The sequence below is a fragment of the Melopsittacus undulatus genome, chromosome Z (genome assembly GCF_012275295.1).
Source record: "Melopsittacus undulatus isolate bMelUnd1 chromosome Z, bMelUnd1.mat.Z, whole genome shotgun sequence".
Classification (NCBI taxonomy): Eukaryota; Metazoa; Chordata; class Aves; order Psittaciformes; family Psittaculidae; genus Melopsittacus; species Melopsittacus undulatus.
Genome location: NC_047557.1, coordinates 20,891,527 through 20,908,349, shown reverse-complemented (window position 1 = coordinate 20,908,349; position 16,823 = coordinate 20,891,527). Strand labels below are relative to the sequence as shown.

The window sequence follows — 16,823 nt, the reverse complement described above, 5'->3', positions numbered from 1 at the left end:
CTGAAACCTGAGCTGAGGGTGCTGCTCCACATGGGCCAGTGTGCAGGAGTTGTGAGAGCAGTGGCTTTCACACTGCTCCTTCTTCCACACACAGCTCTCCGAGCTAGGGCTTTATCCTAGCCTGTCTCTACACTGAATTCCTCAACCTTTTGCTCATTGAATGTTATTCATCAAGATCTTCTGCTTAAAATTGGTGGCTCTGTTTGCTTTTGAAATATCACCTAGCCTCTCTAGGCAGACCTCAGGCCTGTCCTCTCCCATTTCCATTTGCTGGCATAGCTACGTGCCTAGGTGCATACTTTGGTTTGCCAGTTCAGGTAGTGTTTTGAGCAGAAGAACATGAGAGCTTTGATCTGAAAGCCATTTGGCTGTGTTAGAGCAGGACTGCACCCACAGAATAAGGAAAATGGAAGGGAGGCTTCATTAGCTTTTTCGTAACCGTAGGTTCACATATACATGCAGTTTCTGGAATAACATTAGCTGCTTGTTAGCTTACTTGGACCCAGTGCAATACCTTTATATGAAGAAGCAACTTACTAGTTCCCACACTTACAGCATTTGTTCATTAAAGTTGGTAGAAAATAGTCGTGAAAACCTGGCATTTTAATTTTATAATTGACCTGTGTTCATCACTATTTTCCCCTAATTTCAGCTCATTATTTGTAGGGACTGGAAGACTGCAACCTGTCCCAGATAAAAGCATCTCTAGGATGCTGCAGGTTGGTCCTTTTAAAATCTTAACATGCAGGTGGTTGATTTAGCTGCTTTGGTTGGTGTCTGCTTCTCTCCAAAGAGAACCATCACCAGCCTTTCTGCAGAGAGTGGCAGGCAGTGCTTTCTCACTCTTCAGATTAAAACACATCAATGACTCCAGTGTGCTCTTTATGACTGCCACTGCTCCTCTGCAGCACACCTGCACCACCTGAATATACCTGAACATGCCCTGTGAGACTGCTTTTGTGACTCTGACAGGTTATGGAGGTAACTGTGTATCTGCACAGTGCATCCTTTCATAAAACAAAGCTGTTGGGTTTCCATATTTCTATGTATAGAAGCATGATAATGGAAAATGTCCTTAACGCCTCTTGCAAATATTTCTAGAAAAACAAATACATAAATGAAGATATTTTTTTTTGTTCTTTGGGTGTTTGCATTTTCTGTTGTTTTTTTATTTTGGTTTTGTCATTCATTTTTTTCTTAATTACAAAAGCCTAATTTAAAATACCTCATCTGTGCTAGTACTACAGGTATGAGAGACCACAAAAGAAGTGGAATTAACTGTGAAATATAATGCAGATTAGTTTGATTTATTGGTAGTTTAAACAGCGGAGGTTTAGATTGGATATAAGGAAGAAATTCTTTCCTGTTAGGGTGGTGAGGCACTGGAATGGGTTGCCCAGGGAGGTTGTGAACGCTCCATCCCTGGCAGTGTTCAAGGCCAGGTTGGATGAAGCCTTGGGTGATATGGTTTATTGTGAGGTGTCCCTGCCCATGGCAGGGGGGTTGGAACTAGATGATCTTAAGGTCCTTTCCAACCCTAAGTATTCTATGATTCTGTGGGATTTCTCTTTCTCAGAAAAGATTCTTCTCAGAGTCATGCCACAGGTCTTACATTACCAGTGAAGAAGCTCAGTTTCAAAACCAGCTTGCTTATGTATGTATCCTAGCTGTGATAACACAGTATGAACTATGAATACTCCTCTCTCATGCCACAAGATTAAAAATCTATGGAAGTTCCCAGCCTACTCTTTTTTACATCTTATCTAGAAATTAATCTAAATCAGCAAGTTCTTACACTTAATCAGTTGGTTTCTTCTGAGTTTATTGGAACTCTTATTAGGAAAGTGGCAGTACTTATTTTAACCCATGTGAAAGGTATCTTGTCTGTAGCTCCTTTTCTGAATCCTTTAAAACCATGTCTGCCACAAAGCTGTTTTTCCATGTTTTACCTCTCCTTGAACATGAGTTGGTATCTTTGGATTCAAGGTAACTTAGTAATCTGTAGCTTCTACCAAGCACAAGTGACATTACTGTCATGGGGAGAACAGGGACAAAAATAGCCTGATTTGTCTGAAATCAGACAGGAACCCCAACCAGGAAAAGCTGTAATGTATTCACAGAAATTGTGTTGAATACCCCTTTGCCTTGTGCTTATGCATTTAGAATCACAGAATCAACTAGGTTGGAAAAAACCTTAAAGATCAAGTCCAACCACTACCCCATAGTGGTGGCCAAGACCACCACTAACCCATGTCACTGAGGGCCTCAGCTACACAGTTTCTGAACGCTTTCAGGGACGGTGATCCCACCACTGCCCTGGGCAGCTTGTTCCAATGCCTGACCACTCTCTCTGTGAAGAATTTTTTCCAAATATCTAATCTAAGCCTCTCCTGGTGCAGCTTGAGGCCATTACCTCTTGTCCTATTGCTTGTTACTGGGGAGAAGAGACCAACCCCCACCTCACTACAACCTCCTGTCAGGCAGCTGTAGAGAGTGATAAGGTCTCCCTCAGCCTTCTTCAGACTAAACCCTCCCAGCTCCCTCAGCCGCTCCTAAGCACACTTGTGCTCCACACACTTCACCTTCTCTGGATCCGCCCCAGCACCTCAATGTCTCTCTCATAGTGAGGAGCCCACAGCTGAGTACAAGATTTGAGGTGCAGCCTCACCAGTGCCCAGTACAGGGGATGATCACTGCCCTGGCCCTGCTGGCCACACTATTGTTGATACAGGCCAGGATGCTGCTGGCTGTCTTGGCTGCCTGGGCACAAGCTGGATCATGTTCAGCTCCAACAACCAGCACTTTCAGGTCCTTTTCCACCAAGCTGCTTTCCAGCCACTTTGCCCCAAGCCTGTAGCATGGCATGGGGTCGTTGTGATCCAAATGCAGGACCTGGCACTTCTCCTTCTTGAACCTCATACCATTGTCCACAGCACAGTTGTGACAGATCCAGCACACCTGTGCAAATCCCTCTGCAGAGCCTGTCTATCCTTCAGCTGATCAACACTTTTTTCTTGATACATGTTAGAATGATTTTTCAGTCATAAAGCACTGCTCTGTAAAAGGAACTTACTTTTCCAGACATGTTTCTGCACCCAGCTCATGGATAAGTCTGTGATTATGGTGTAATGTTGTGGCCTAGGTACAGACTCCACAACCCTACAACATTTGAAAAGATTACTACTTCCTTTTGCTTTGTCTGTGAGAGTTCCTGCAGAGTAAAACATTTGCTCCCATCACTGCCCATAACACATGCAGACAAAATCAGACTTATGAAAGATTTAGCTTTAAATTTTGTATTAAAAACCAGTTGACAGCACCTGAATTAGAATTCTCAGCTATAAAAAGCTGTAAAATGTCATGGCTCCAAAACAGCCACTGTCTCTAGTACTATGGAATATGCTTAGAGTGATCATTCAAAGGTTGTCTATACTATACAACAAGCTTTTAGATCTTCATATTTATACATTTTTAAGTTAGAGATTATATTCACAATGTTAGTGAGGTTGGCTCTTTTCTTCACATACTGTTTCCAGAGATGGGACAGGGTAAAATGGAAAATCTGGTGATGCAAGTTTATGATTTTTGGAAATAGTCTGGCCAACTGTTGTGGCTTTGGTTGTCTCATCGCATTACGTACACTTGTTTGGCTGACTGCAATGTACATTTTGCGTCTGACTTGATTCCCCTTCCTGGTATAGATTGAGCTGCAATCAACCTGCATTTAAGCAATACACTCTGAGGAGGTGTGTTGCTATCAGTTTTCATTTCAGAAGCACAGTGTTTATGTAATAAACTGTATTATAGACTGTGTGTGCATATGTATTGTAAGTGTATTTATATATACAATATTTGATACCTGTGTGTTACGTATATAATGTGTATGTACTATATACACATTATACATAAATTTTAAAATACATACATATAATACAGAACGTAGTATATATGTGTATCAATTATTTGTATCATAAATATATGACAGCATGACACTACCTCTGTTAAACATCTCTTTTAAACATATTTTACATATATTTATGAATATTGCTTCTGCTTTTGCAATAGCCATTTTTCTTTTGAAGCACCTTTGTTCACTCCTGCCTAGCACCAGTCTCAGCTGCATAAACAGTAAAATTGTTTTTCATGGTAAGGACCTAATGACTTTAATACTGTCATTTGGTATAAGTGAGTTCCTGATGAAAGTTCCCTGTCTGAATAGCTTTGTCACGGTTGTGAGAATTTATTGAATTTCACCATTGTTCAAATGGCAAAACTGGAGCTCAGCATGTAGGTAAACATAGAAACAGAGCTGACTTCACAATACTGCAGGGGCTTGTGTTGAGTTTATGATGCTAAGAAACCATGCAACTACAGCAACAGCTACTCACTTCTGCACAGTTACCTGCAGCGTACATCCACAGAGGGGGAAAACTTCCTTGCACACCTCAGATCATCCTTAGATAGATGAGCAGGACTGTGCAAGTTCCCACCCTGTGCCTCAGCAAAAGTGATGATACATGTATGAGGAGGAATTTCTCTGCTATTTGGAAACTGCTCTTGAAAGGTCACCACCACCATTACACAAGGACCCACCCCTGGCTCTCTGTAACAGACCTCGGTGGCGAAAAGTTTAGAATGCCTCAAAGGACGCTGTTCTGGCTCAGAAGATTAGGTAGTAATAGCAGTTCTTTTCTGAGTAAAGAGTAAGCAAAGTCTGAAAGTAACTCCATCTGGAAAACGAGAAGGATCATGAGAGCCCTTCTGTCTCCAGTCCAGCTGCCAAACACAGTAACACACTGCTGTTAACAGGCATGGGATGTGGGCCACTTGCAACAGAGCCTGCCTGGGACAGATTTGTCAGTTGTGACTCAACTCGAGTACAGGTGCACAGGCAAACCAGATGTTCTCCAGGAAAGCAAAGCTGGCAAACAAGATTTGGGTAGTGTTTGTATCTCTTGAAGACTGATGTGCAGATACCTGTTGCTGTTCTTTCAGTGACTATCTCACTTGGTTAGAACTGTTTCAGCAAAAGCTCACAGCACAGTTGGTGCACGAGGGAGTGGTTCCTGAGATTCTCCTGGTGATCAGCCCTTCAGGCTTCAGATACAGTCCTAGAGAGTACTGATCTCTAAGAGTCTCTTAAAACACAAATCTTTCCAAAAGTGATGTGCAGATAGCATGACAATCTAAACATCCTTTAGTCAGTGGAGAAGCAGTGTCTGAGCTATGTGGATTCCAGTAAGGCAACAAAGGCAACAAGCACAGTTCTCCATCCAGCATGGACCAGGAGTTAAGTCTTCATTATCTTGTAAAATCTGGAGAGCTGTCTGCAGTCTCTGCATTCATTTCCCTCTTGTCCTGTTCTTGCAATGTTGAATATAGGGAACTTGAAAGATTACTTACAATAAATCTCATGTGCAGATTTCATGTGCTAAGCACTGAAAAAAACTGAGTTGCTGCCAGCTGTCTATTTTTACAATTTACATCTCTGACTTCCTGTGTGACTCTGCTTTCTTTGTGCGTGCAGGGCAGAGCCGTCTCTCCTTCATGCTGCCTTTCCCCTCCTGCATGTTAATCATTTACTTGCCACGAGCAGGTCAACCATTATTTCTGTCCTCTCCCAACAACCCAGGCTTGTTTGATGGTTCAAATTACCTTTGCTCCTGAAGCACGTGGAAGGTGAGGCCACTTACTCTCTTTATGGGGCTCCAAAGAGAGAGGAAATGTTGTTGCTAACACAGTTGGCATCAAATGTGTTAGGGCTGTTAGCTTGCATCTGGTAATTGTTATTTTCTTCCATTAATGACAACAGCCTTGCATTCTGAAGTCTACAGGTGACCTACTTAGTTTTTGTTGTTATGCTCCCCAGTGTCCCATTTTGTCTCGACCAAGGCAGCCCTATCAAGCATGGCTAAATAGATTTTACAACACATGAGGAATATTAGTTGCTTGCTCAGCCACATAGCTGCATCCCTCTGGACAAGTCAGGACTTATTAGCCTTAAGGCTCCCAAGAACTCTGTCTGAGCAGGGGTGTACTGGTTCCTAAGGTCTGTTTGTAGTTTTTCTTGGCTGATGCCTTAGAAAAAATAGTTTTGAACCAAGAAATCAAAGAAAAGGCTCCAACTTCTGAAACTTAAGGGGTGGGCAAATGTTTTAATTTTTTTTTGTGATATTCCCCCTCCTAGGTGAGCCATACAGTATTGCTCAATGGATTATCATATTTCTACGTATCCCTTTTGACCAAACCCAGAGATCTTATTAAGATGTTCTTTCAAAAGTGCCAGGATTTCTTCACCTGTCATAATCCCAGCAATTCCAATAGGGAGATGAAGCAAATCCATAATGTTATGGTCCTCCTCCCAGTTTCCAGCCTAATCAATCACTCATTGATGTGGAGCTCTGCACAATCCCTGTTACAAGTGCTTTGTTTACCCATCCCCATGCCACCACTTGTTTTTCAGCCTCAGAGTATTTCCACACTCATAACAAGGTTTCTATGCTGGTTCTGCCTCTTGTGATCTCCAAATTTGGGTTTGAGCTTCCCTATGTCCTCCAACTCAGAGGCCCTTTAAAGTGCCTGCATGTTGGCTATATACCACAGCATCAGCTTACAGTCCCTTTGTCTCGTACTTTCCTGCACATCATAAATGGAGTTTGCCTCTTCAGATTGCCTTCATGCTCTCTCCCTGCTCCTTAGGTTTTTTCTTTTGACTCAAACTATTACCTCCATGTTAAACACTTCAGAAAGCTGTTATTTCTAACTTTTTGTGAACTAAAGAGACAAAACGAAAACATGGCACTTATTTACACACTAGGAACCCACCAATACCTTTCTGTGTGCCCCATACTTCTCTAGACCGGGGTCATTGGGGAGTGTTCATCCTCAACAGCTTCTAAGAGAAGGGTACTGCAGCGGTTCCGGGGTACGCCGCAAAGCACGGAGCTGACCCTGACCAGCCGTGCTTTCACTTTTCAGAGCAGTTGCTAAGCCTCCCTCCTGCGCTGCCGTGGCTCACCCCGGCTGCACCGATCCCGGACTGCCCCGCTCCGCACGGGAAGAGGGGTCCAGGTGCAGCCGCAGCTCAACAGGCGGGTCACGGCTCGGCTCGGAGCGGGCAGCAGCGCCAGGGCCGGTGACTCAGGGCCGCGGGCCCGGAGGGGCGTGCGGCGAGGGGCGGGGCCTCAGGGGGGAGGGGGCGGGGCTGTACCCCCCCCGCCCCGCCGCGCGCTCTCCCTCCGCGCGCGCCGTCCCGCCGCGCAGTTGCTGTCCGGCGGCTGCGGGGACAGGTGAGGCTGGGGGGGGGGGGGGGCTGCCTGCGGGAGCGGGGAGGGACCCCCGGCGTCCGTCGGGCAGGGCTGGTCCCTGGGGTGGTTCCTGCACTCCCGACCCCGTAAACTCCTTCGCTGCGGTTGCATCCTCCGCGTCCCGCCGCGGACACCCGGCTCTGCCTTTTCCCTCCCCGCCTTCGTCCACCGGCTGCAGCCACATCCCCGGTCCATGTCCCTGCTGCGCCTTACCCCCAGGCCCTAGAGCTGTGTCCCGCCAAGCCTATTTCCCAGCCTTCCTGCCGTGCTTGGCCCCCAGGGTTTCTGTCTGCGCTTCCCACTTGACGGTTGCTGTTCCCCCAGACTCTGTGTCCCACACCTCGTGGTGCCTGTCCCTCCAAGCCCTCTAGTTAAGCCCCACATGCGCTGAGCTTATCTTCCAGTGCAGGAGAGCAAGTTGCACCAAGGATGAAGCATGGGGATGGCCCGCAGCTTGCACAGGAGGCTGCACGGGGGGGTTATGTTTGTAAAATACCTCCTCTTACCCCCTCACCTCCCAGAGAGAAGACGGGTCCCAGGGATCAAGAAGTTGAGGGGCAAATGGTTGGAGGCAGCCAGGGGAGAGGTGTGGCCCACGTTCTTCAGATGGTGGTATTAAAATGTGCGGCTGGAGGGACCATGTCTAGTCAGGTGTTGTCTGGCCGGTTGAGACAGTGACTGTCTGGCTTGCTGCCTCTTTCCTGCTTGCAGACAGGTCTCCTCTGCTGCCGTGCTTGGTGAGTCCGTCCTTCGGGACTGGCTGCAGAAGTAGTGCCATGAGCTGAAGAGGCAGGTGGGTGCTAGCTTGTGTGGCTGACACAACTGCATTGGGACAGTCTCCTGGGCTTGTCCTCTGCAGCCCTGGTTGTTGTGTATGTCGTTTGAACATTGGAAGTACGTTGTTACTTGGTTTGTAGATACGTTTTAAGTACGTTTATACTTTGGTTGGGTTTTGGATGTCTCTGCACAAAGAATTGTGTGATGCTTGAAAATGCGTAGCGAGGCTGCAGACCAACTTTTACTGATTGCTTGCTTGCGTAAGAAATCAAGATAAGTTAACAAAAGCTATTTGGGCAAATCATAAACCTTACTCCATTGAAACTCAGGCCTTCCCAGACCTGTGTGTAGGTCCACACTGAGTGTTGCCATGTGGGAGAACTTTGAACGAGTTTTTCTGGTTGTGGGGAACAGCCTGGGAACAGCGTGCTCCCTGGCTTATTCTGCTGCTCAGCGTCTGGGGTGCTGCCCGGGAAGCGTTCTGGTTGCCTTGGATCTGCCTCGGGTGGAGGTAGCGTCGTTGTTTATCAGCATGGCGTTAGGCAGTGTGGATGTTCCTTCAGAACGCTTCACTGAGGAAAGGGAGTGCTTGTAATTGCACGTTTGCTTGAAGATAAAGTGCAGAGACCTAGGATATGAAACCCTAACCAGATGCAGGCTTTTAGTCTTCCTAGGCAGCATCTCTGTTGCAAGTGTGGGGCGTAACATAAATTTGCAATTCGGTAACTTTGCAATTTCATTGCAATGTGTCAACCAACTTTCTATTAAATAGTATTTATTTGCTGGTGGAGTCAGGCACATTATGGTACAGGAAGCAATATCCATGGAATGTGTCGGGAGAGATGCCATGGCATTAGTCAAGTAATACATGCCAAATAAGATTTAACTAGTTATGAAGCTAACTGAATACCATGAAATGCCTATCAACTAATTGCATATCTGTAAAGGAACTAATGAGGTACATGTCTGTATCCTGACATGACTCGGTGGCCTTTGCTGAGCGTGCTGCTCCCCTTGCCATGCTGTGCACTTCCGGGCTTTGTTTCACTCCACTGCAATAAATCGGGAAGCTTGTTTTCTTTTTCTCCCCTCACCTTGGGCTCCTGCTCTTCCTCTTGAACCTGCTTCTGCACAGTGCTTCTGGTCTAACACTTATCTCTTCCCTTGCCCACCCTGTCTGATTGCTTAACACAGAGACTTTGGGAGGTGCAGGCATATGCAGAGCAAGGCAGTGAGGTGAGTGGTGTGTGGAACCAGCTGTGTGGGGAGATTGAAGGTGGGAGAATGTTCCCTCTGAGCTGGGTGCAGAAGGTGGAGGGGAGCAAGGATCCCTTTCTGGATCTTCATTAGCTGCTTGTAAAATCGTGTTTGTCATATTCTTGGTCTAACTTGGTAGCCTTCAAGTTTGCTATCCCTTCCTGATGCATCTCAGCTTTGACGTGGCTCTCAGAGGCTGCCACTCTAACTCTCCTAATGAAGGCTGATGTGAGCTCCTGGTCTGCCCCAAGCAAAAATGAGGTGGTTTAGTGTTGACTGTCAGTTAATCTGGCTTGCTTTGTCTAAATGGATTAAGAATGGTTTGTAAAATATGGGTAGTAAAGCTATGGTACATAGGCACAGATGACTACATGGGATGGTGTCATCTTCAGTGGCATGGCATGACTTGAATAAAAATGATTTTATAGTCCAATACTCACTTGACTTCAGGCTAGTGGATGTTTGAAGCTTTAAGCTACTTCCCAAAGCCTGGATAGCTGACAAGGAAGACATGTAACCTAACATGCTATTCCCCTGTTCCTCACTGCAGTTCTTACTGCCCTGGTTTTCTTTCCTGAAGTCACAGCAGGTGACACACATGTGCACTGTTTTTATCAGTTTCCCCATTGCCCCAGTACATACTAAAGGTGAGAACTGACAAATTTGATTAAGTTTTCCTCCACTGCAATTTATGGATGTTTCAAACAGCAGTTCTGGTCAGCCTTGCTGAATATTTAGGAGGAAGCTGGTCTGTGCTTGGAAGCAGTTCCTGATTCGGAAAGGGGTGGTAGCTAAGCAGCGGGAAACTCGGAAGTAAAGGTGTTCCAGCACTAAGAAGAGTTGTTGCCATGAAACAGGTTTACAGCATGTTACAAAATCTTTGCCGTTGTTTTAGGTTTGTTACCTTTCTGCTTAATTCTAAAATTACTTTGCATGTTACTTAGAAACTGGGTAGTTACAGTGCATTGTTGGATGTTGCTAGGGAGTAGGTCCCAGGTGCTTGCTCAAGGGCCTCTCTTCTGTACCCAGGCTCAGTGCTGCATCTAGAGGGCAAATGCAGCCTAAATGGTGAAAAGTAAACCTTTCACTCCCTGAAAATATCAGATTATTAGAACAAAATCATAGCATTAACAAAATAATTGATTTTGTAAGTCTGATTGTACTTTTTAAAATGTGGTTCCTTTAAAAGGTGAGATGTTTCAGAGGGTCATGCAGTAGTTTTATTTTCTGTAGCCTGTTGTTGGTGTTCAATGTACAAGAAGTTTTCCAAAACTGCAGGTTTGGAAAACTGCAGGAACCATAGTAAAGGTTTTCTTATTTCTATCCTTCTGATACTTAGTTGAGATCCAAAAGGCAAACCATCATTTCATTATTTCAAATTAATTATGTAAATTTATGCTTATAGGACACACCAGAACAAGTTACGTGTCTCTTCTCTTTGGTTTCAGTGTTTAATGCTGACCACTGAACTCAAAATGTTGAACAGTTCTGGGTTTGTTTGTGGGTTTTGTGTGTGTGTTTTGTTTGTTGGGTTTTTTTACTAAATCCATGTAGTAAAGTGCTTTCCATGTATCTGTTGATGTATGTCTTGATTTTTCTTTTTTGCACGTATTTTGTTCTGTCTGCTTATGGTTACATGAAACATTTTATCACTGAGATGTTGACTAGAAAAGACCTGTAAGTAGCTCGTAAATTGAGTAATGTGAGAAAAATACATGGTTTAGAGCAGCACAGGTTAAAAAGTTACGTGATTATTATCTTGGTTCTGGATGAGAATCTGAGGAACTGAATTTCAGTAGCATTTTCAACTTTGAAATCCTGAGCTATATACAAAACTAATCTCTTAAAAACTACTTGTAGAGCCTATCCAGCCCAAAGTAAGCGCTGGGTTCCATCTGCAGAATGGCACAGATGTCACAAGAACAAATATAGGTGGCAATAAACTCCATGAATCATCTTACTTGCCAGGAGCAATTTGAATTGCCCCTCTTAGCTGTGTCAGGGCTGTATTACTCATCATGGTAGAAGCAGTGAACTCTGACTCTTATCTCCACTCATGTTACCAGCTTAGCTTGATGTTGTAGTTTCACCAGCATTTCTTTTATCCTGAGTGCTTTTGCCCTTGTGTCACCTTTCTGTTGTGCTGATATAACCCTCGGTGAAGGCTGGTGCTGAAAAGCACTGAGGAACTGGTCTGGGTTAAAAATACCCTTTCCTTTCCTGCGAGGCTGCCTCCCCCGCCCTGGACATGTTTCCTAATTTATATTATTATGCAGCCAGAAAAATGGTTGTTCCATCATAAGTCAAGGTTGAAATAGGAGCAGATATGAGTAATGGGGGGAGAGGTTGATTAAAATGACATTGCTACCATTAAAAGTGCACTTACAATTGCAGATTTACTCTGTAAACAGTCAGACTTGCTCTGCGTGAGCAGGCTACGTTCAAGAGAAGCTGCTTGTAGAAGCTTTTTGAATTCCTATACACTGCCTGCGTGCATTTAATTTCATTGTGGATTCTTTGTACTTTGGATTATCTTTTATACTGATATGGTGCCTTGCACACTGGGCCCCATGCCTGGAGCCTCTATTCGAAGCCTCTTTTTTCTTTTTTTTTTTTTTTTTAGAAAAAGCAATACTTAACCAAAAGTGTGTGAATGAGCATAACTTTGTGTTGTGCCTGCAAAAACCTGTACTCAGGAGTAGAATATACAGTGCGCAAAGTTGTTGAGTTTCTACAGGCATCTCCTGGACTGGAATTCAAGATAATGCTCCTATTCCTGTGACAGTATTCTAGGTTTATGAGTATGTCCAAGATGAAAATATGGCTTACTAAGAATAACTCCATGCCTTTTATTCTTTGTTTTCTAACAAAAGCAGGGGACAACTCTTGTTGGAGTCTGAAACACAAAGATCAGCTTGTTTTGGAAATAATTTGCATTGTATCATTAGTCCTGAAGTGGCTTAAAACAAAGTCACAAAAAACTGATTCAGTGCTTTTCTTTATGCTTTTACAGTAAGTGTATGGTTCAAGTTGGTACCGCGCCCTTTCTTTCAGGAAAGTTGTTTGAGGTGACAAGTAGTGGGTTTCTTTTTTTTTGTTTTGTTGGGGTTGTTTTTGTTGTTCTGTTTTTTGGGGGGTTTTGTGTTTTTGGTCTCATCTGTTTAAAAAATAAAGTGCCTGAAAACTGTTTTCTTTTGTTGAAATAGTTTTTGAATTGTTTTCAATGAAAAGCTGTGGCTGTAGAGTATCAGGATAATTGGTCAGTTGTGCTTATTTACTCTGCTAAGTAAATACTGTGGTATTTCTTTACCATATGGTATCACGTGGGGGTGGGCAGCATGGAAACTCTGTTCAGAGAAGTAGTAACTGGTAATGTTGCCACCTTCTGTACAGGTGAAAGTTACTTGGATTCACGTATACTTCAGGTGCAAATGAATGCTGTAGTGTATTTTACAGTATTTGCACTTACAGCATCCATTACAATTCCTTTCTTGTTTGTTTAGATGTACAGTTGAAAATATCTGGGTTAAATACATTCAATCACTTTTGTAGTTGGAATTGTGTGGCTTGGCTTTCCAGTACTGGTACAAAAGATTCACTTTTGAAGCTCTAATTGTACAGAATGAGTCTGGCAAGCTTAATTTGCCATTCAGAGGTGCCCTGTCCACCCTTGTCTTTTGTGGCTGAGATGTATAGAAGACACTGTGTACAGAGGCCAATGGGCTAATGGAGTAAGCTCAGTGTTCACCATCATTGAAATTAAACCTTTCACAAAACTACTTCTGACCTGTGTTCCTCAGAAGCTTTGTTACATGTATTTATTCCTTTGATCACTTGCATTATTGCTATTGTGCTAACAACATTGTTTCTGAAACACCTTTTGTTCTGTACTAGCTTAGATTGTTAAAGAGGAGTCTGCTTGAGTTTTGTTTTGCACAAAGAAGTGATAAAACTGTAAGGCAAGGCTGTAAATAACTTTATGCATAGCTTTGGTGTTCAGGAAGTTTGTTCATTTTAACTTCTAACTATTAACATGCCTCTTGACATTTTGGAGACAAAACATAGAAGCTGCTAGATAGAGCTTTCTGTGCCTCCCTTCAGCAGGTCCTCTAATGAGTGCTTGAAATCTTACTTGGTGAAAAATCCCCCAGTTGAATTTCAGATTATCTTGGAACTGCTTCTCATAAACTGAAGTCATCAGTGATCAAGTTGTCAGTGATAACCTGATCAGTTAGGAAACCCCATCTGAAAGTTGCAGAAAAAAGGTTCACAAGCATGGCCTGAGCCATGCCAAGTTCTGGTTTGATCTGGAGTTTTTCCCAATCTCAAATAAGGCTGCTACTGTATTTCAAAACCAAACAGCTTAGGTACCCCCTCTGAACTACGTTGAAAAATATGAGATGGAAAATTGCCTCTGGAGCCATGGAAATCGTGCAGTTTGGTGTACTTACGGAGACTTCATGTGTATCCTTGTGAAGTATGATTGCATGCCATCGGTTGCTTTCATCCAAGGTGCTGGAGCATTAGTCAAACCTTAACTGAAATTGTGTGAGCTTGGTTCACTTGTTGAGACCACGGCAGTGGGAAGAGGCCCAGTCCTCCATTCCAGTCAGTGGGAAATTAAGTTTAGATTCAGAAAGCAGTGCGTGGCCTTATAGTTTTGCACAGCAGCTGGAATACTGAACTGGTACCCAACACTTTGATTTTGTTTGCACGTTACAGTGCTGACAGGTAGAAAAGGTGCCTTTTTTCCTTTGGTGTCTGAGTGTTCCATGTAGAGAGTGAACTAAACATGCTGACCTCTTCTTCAGGGCACTGAGACCTGTATGTGAAAGATGCTGTCTAAGACTTCTTTTGATAATTTAGATGCACAGTGATATATAAGCCTAATCTTCCTTTGTTCTGGAGATGGTCCAGTTTTCTTCTTTTCTACTGCTGTTGCATGCTGAGTAGACTATTAGACACTTGTCTGTTTCTTGTATACTGGTGTTTTACAGGAACATTAGTATTTGGCTGAGTACTGTGCTGCTTGCCAAGCTGCTGCGCTGGAAGTATATTATTGTCTCGTGTTATTCTGATGTGGCACATTCATTGCCTAATGCACTTTGTTGATGGGATACATTGTTGTTTTTTTTTTTGAGCTATTTGTATTTGGCAATCTTTCAGGATTGGAAAGAAGAAAAAAACAAGTGCAGTTGACTTGGCCAGATGTAGCTGGTTCATTCCTACATGCTAATCTATTTTAAACCACAGAGTTGTCTTGTGGTGCTGAGTGGTCTCTGAATGTTTGGAAAGATGGTAAAAACTACGTTCTATTGTAGTAGTGGAAAATACTGAGAGAAGATTTAAAATCCTTACAACATACCTGTGACTAACAAACCTGTGTAGCATTTCATTCTGTTCTTCTGTGAAGAATGAACATAATTTGATGTTTTAAGCTGATTTTAAAAGGCTCTGCTGTTACAAATGCACAGCCTCCATAATGCTGCTTTATACACTGTTCTTGAGCTTCCTGAAAATACAAAACAATGAAGACTTTTAAAAATTCCTCTTAGCAAAGGAACTAAGTTGTAGCTGACTAGATCTGCAGCAGAAGGAAACCTTCACAGCTGTGTAATGTCATTAATGTATTTTTCCCATCATATCAGCCTCTATTTTGCATTTTCTGTTATGCAAACTCCTGCTTGTTGATTGCTGGGAAACTGAACAAAGAACTGATATATTTTTAAGTTGGATTTGCTGTATCAAGGTCTGGTTTAAGAAATGTTGTGAAACACTTTTGCTTATCAAGTCAGTGAATGGTCTTAGAGTAGTAGTCTTTAGAGTTTTGTTTTTATGTGAGTTTTGGGGGTGTATTGTCATCTGAATGCTGTCCTGTGGAGCATCGCTTTGCCTATGGAGCAACCTTTTTCTTTTGTCTCCATAGGCCTTTGACTGCCCTTGAATCACCTTCACTGAATGTTTCCTCTCTCTAGTGCTTGTAGGCAGCTACAATTATTCCTATGCCATACTGATTGAGTCCTGACCCCCAGGTCTTCCATGTGAACCCTCTGGAAGTCCAACGCTTCTATGATCCTTAGAAGGGTACCTTCACAAGTGGAAAAGAGCATTTCTGCAAGTGCTGTTGATATCAAGTCAATGCAAGGGTGCTCCCATGCGTGTGTTCCTGCTGTGTGCCTGACCTCTGTCAAACTGGGTCACCCCCCAAGAAGTGCAGTCACCTCAAAAGAGGAAAGTGCTGTGGAAAGTAACTGGCCGTGAAGTAGTGTAAACAGCATCCAAGACAGCTATCCAAAAGCTTACTCAAATTTCAGATAGAATCAATTGTGATTTTGTAATACACTATAATTTCCATGCATTCATCCTTGAACTCAAAGTATAAGCAAAATACAACATGTGGCTTTGACTAGAGAATGAGTCTGCAGGGTCATTTCCTCCCAGTGTCCCTAACATTTAGATGTCTCGTTGCTGTCTGTCCTGCATTCCTCTGTGGTCCTTCCCTTGAGTACAGAGTGCAGCTGGCACTTACCTGGAAAATACCTGGCTTTTCCACCTCGCCTTGATTTCTGAAACTGTATTTCAGTTCTGCAGTAACTCTGGTCAAGTATAAACTGATTATTTCTTTTTTTTTTTAAGAGATCATCCTTGGAATGCAGGAGAAAAAACAGGAGTGTCATGAGAAATTGGAAGGCTGTTCATGTTCTTACTGCTGTGTTTAGTTGTTCTGGCTGAGAGGCCTGAGTCTGCAAACAACAGTATGACGTCCTTTTGTGGGTTGCCTGACACCGATACTCACGGGAGTATGTTTTGTAGTGATTAACTGGACTTTTCATCATGCTGAAGAATGTTGATTTAAACAACAAAACCTCCCCAAACCTACGGCCTTTATATCTCATTGCATACGCTTCAGTGATTTGAAACCTCCAACTGCAGCTGTACAGATTGGACTGGAAAGATTTAGGATGTGGCAGTCTAGTAGCTTCCTGGAACGCTCCAAAAAGCACATTTGTAACAGTATTCAATGTGCCAAGAGTGAACTTGGGAGCTGCCGCTTTTTTTTATGATACTGTCAACACACTTCCTTGGGTGGGGAGAGTGTTCTGAGACTAGTTTAAAAACACTTAGCAGAGATTTCCTTTAAACTGGCTTTTATCACCCTAAAGCTCAGCCATCTCCCCTCTGTGCAGCCATTGCCTGTGTCAAGCTTCCCAAAGTTCATGGTTGTGCTGTGCGGGTCATTGCAGAAGGTGCCGGCACAGCTGGTTCCAGCTTTCGTTTGGAAGAGCTTCCTAGGGAGGTTGCAGTTGCTGATGTGTACAGTGTTCAGCAGCATGTCTGCTATGTTGTGTGCTAGCTTAAAGAAAAAGAGGGTGCTAGCAAGGGAGGGTGTCAGCTCTAGGTCAGCTGCCTTTAAAATTTATGCCTGCCTAATGCAACACAAGCAAAACTGGAGTAGAAGGAATGCGTTATTTTGCTGCTTAG

General features: G+C 43.5%; 1 protein-coding gene across 3 annotated transcripts in view; it reads left to right on the top strand.

Annotated features, from left to right (window-relative positions):
* Positions 1 to 7,228: 7,228 nt before the first annotated feature.
* ELOVL7 (ELOVL fatty acid elongase 7) overlaps positions 7,229 to 16,823 on the top strand; it is a 34,201-nt gene continuing 24,606 nt past the window's right edge. The window contains exon 1 of one of the 3 annotated variants that reach the window (XM_034072635.1): positions 7,229 to 7,289. The gene's annotated coding sequence lies outside the window, so the exon portion shown is untranslated. Of the gene's footprint in view, positions 7,290 to 7,969; positions 8,101 to 16,120; positions 16,142 to 16,823 lie in introns of those variants that run through there. The other 2 variants (XM_005151928.3, XM_031051507.2) reach the window with 2 other exon arrangements.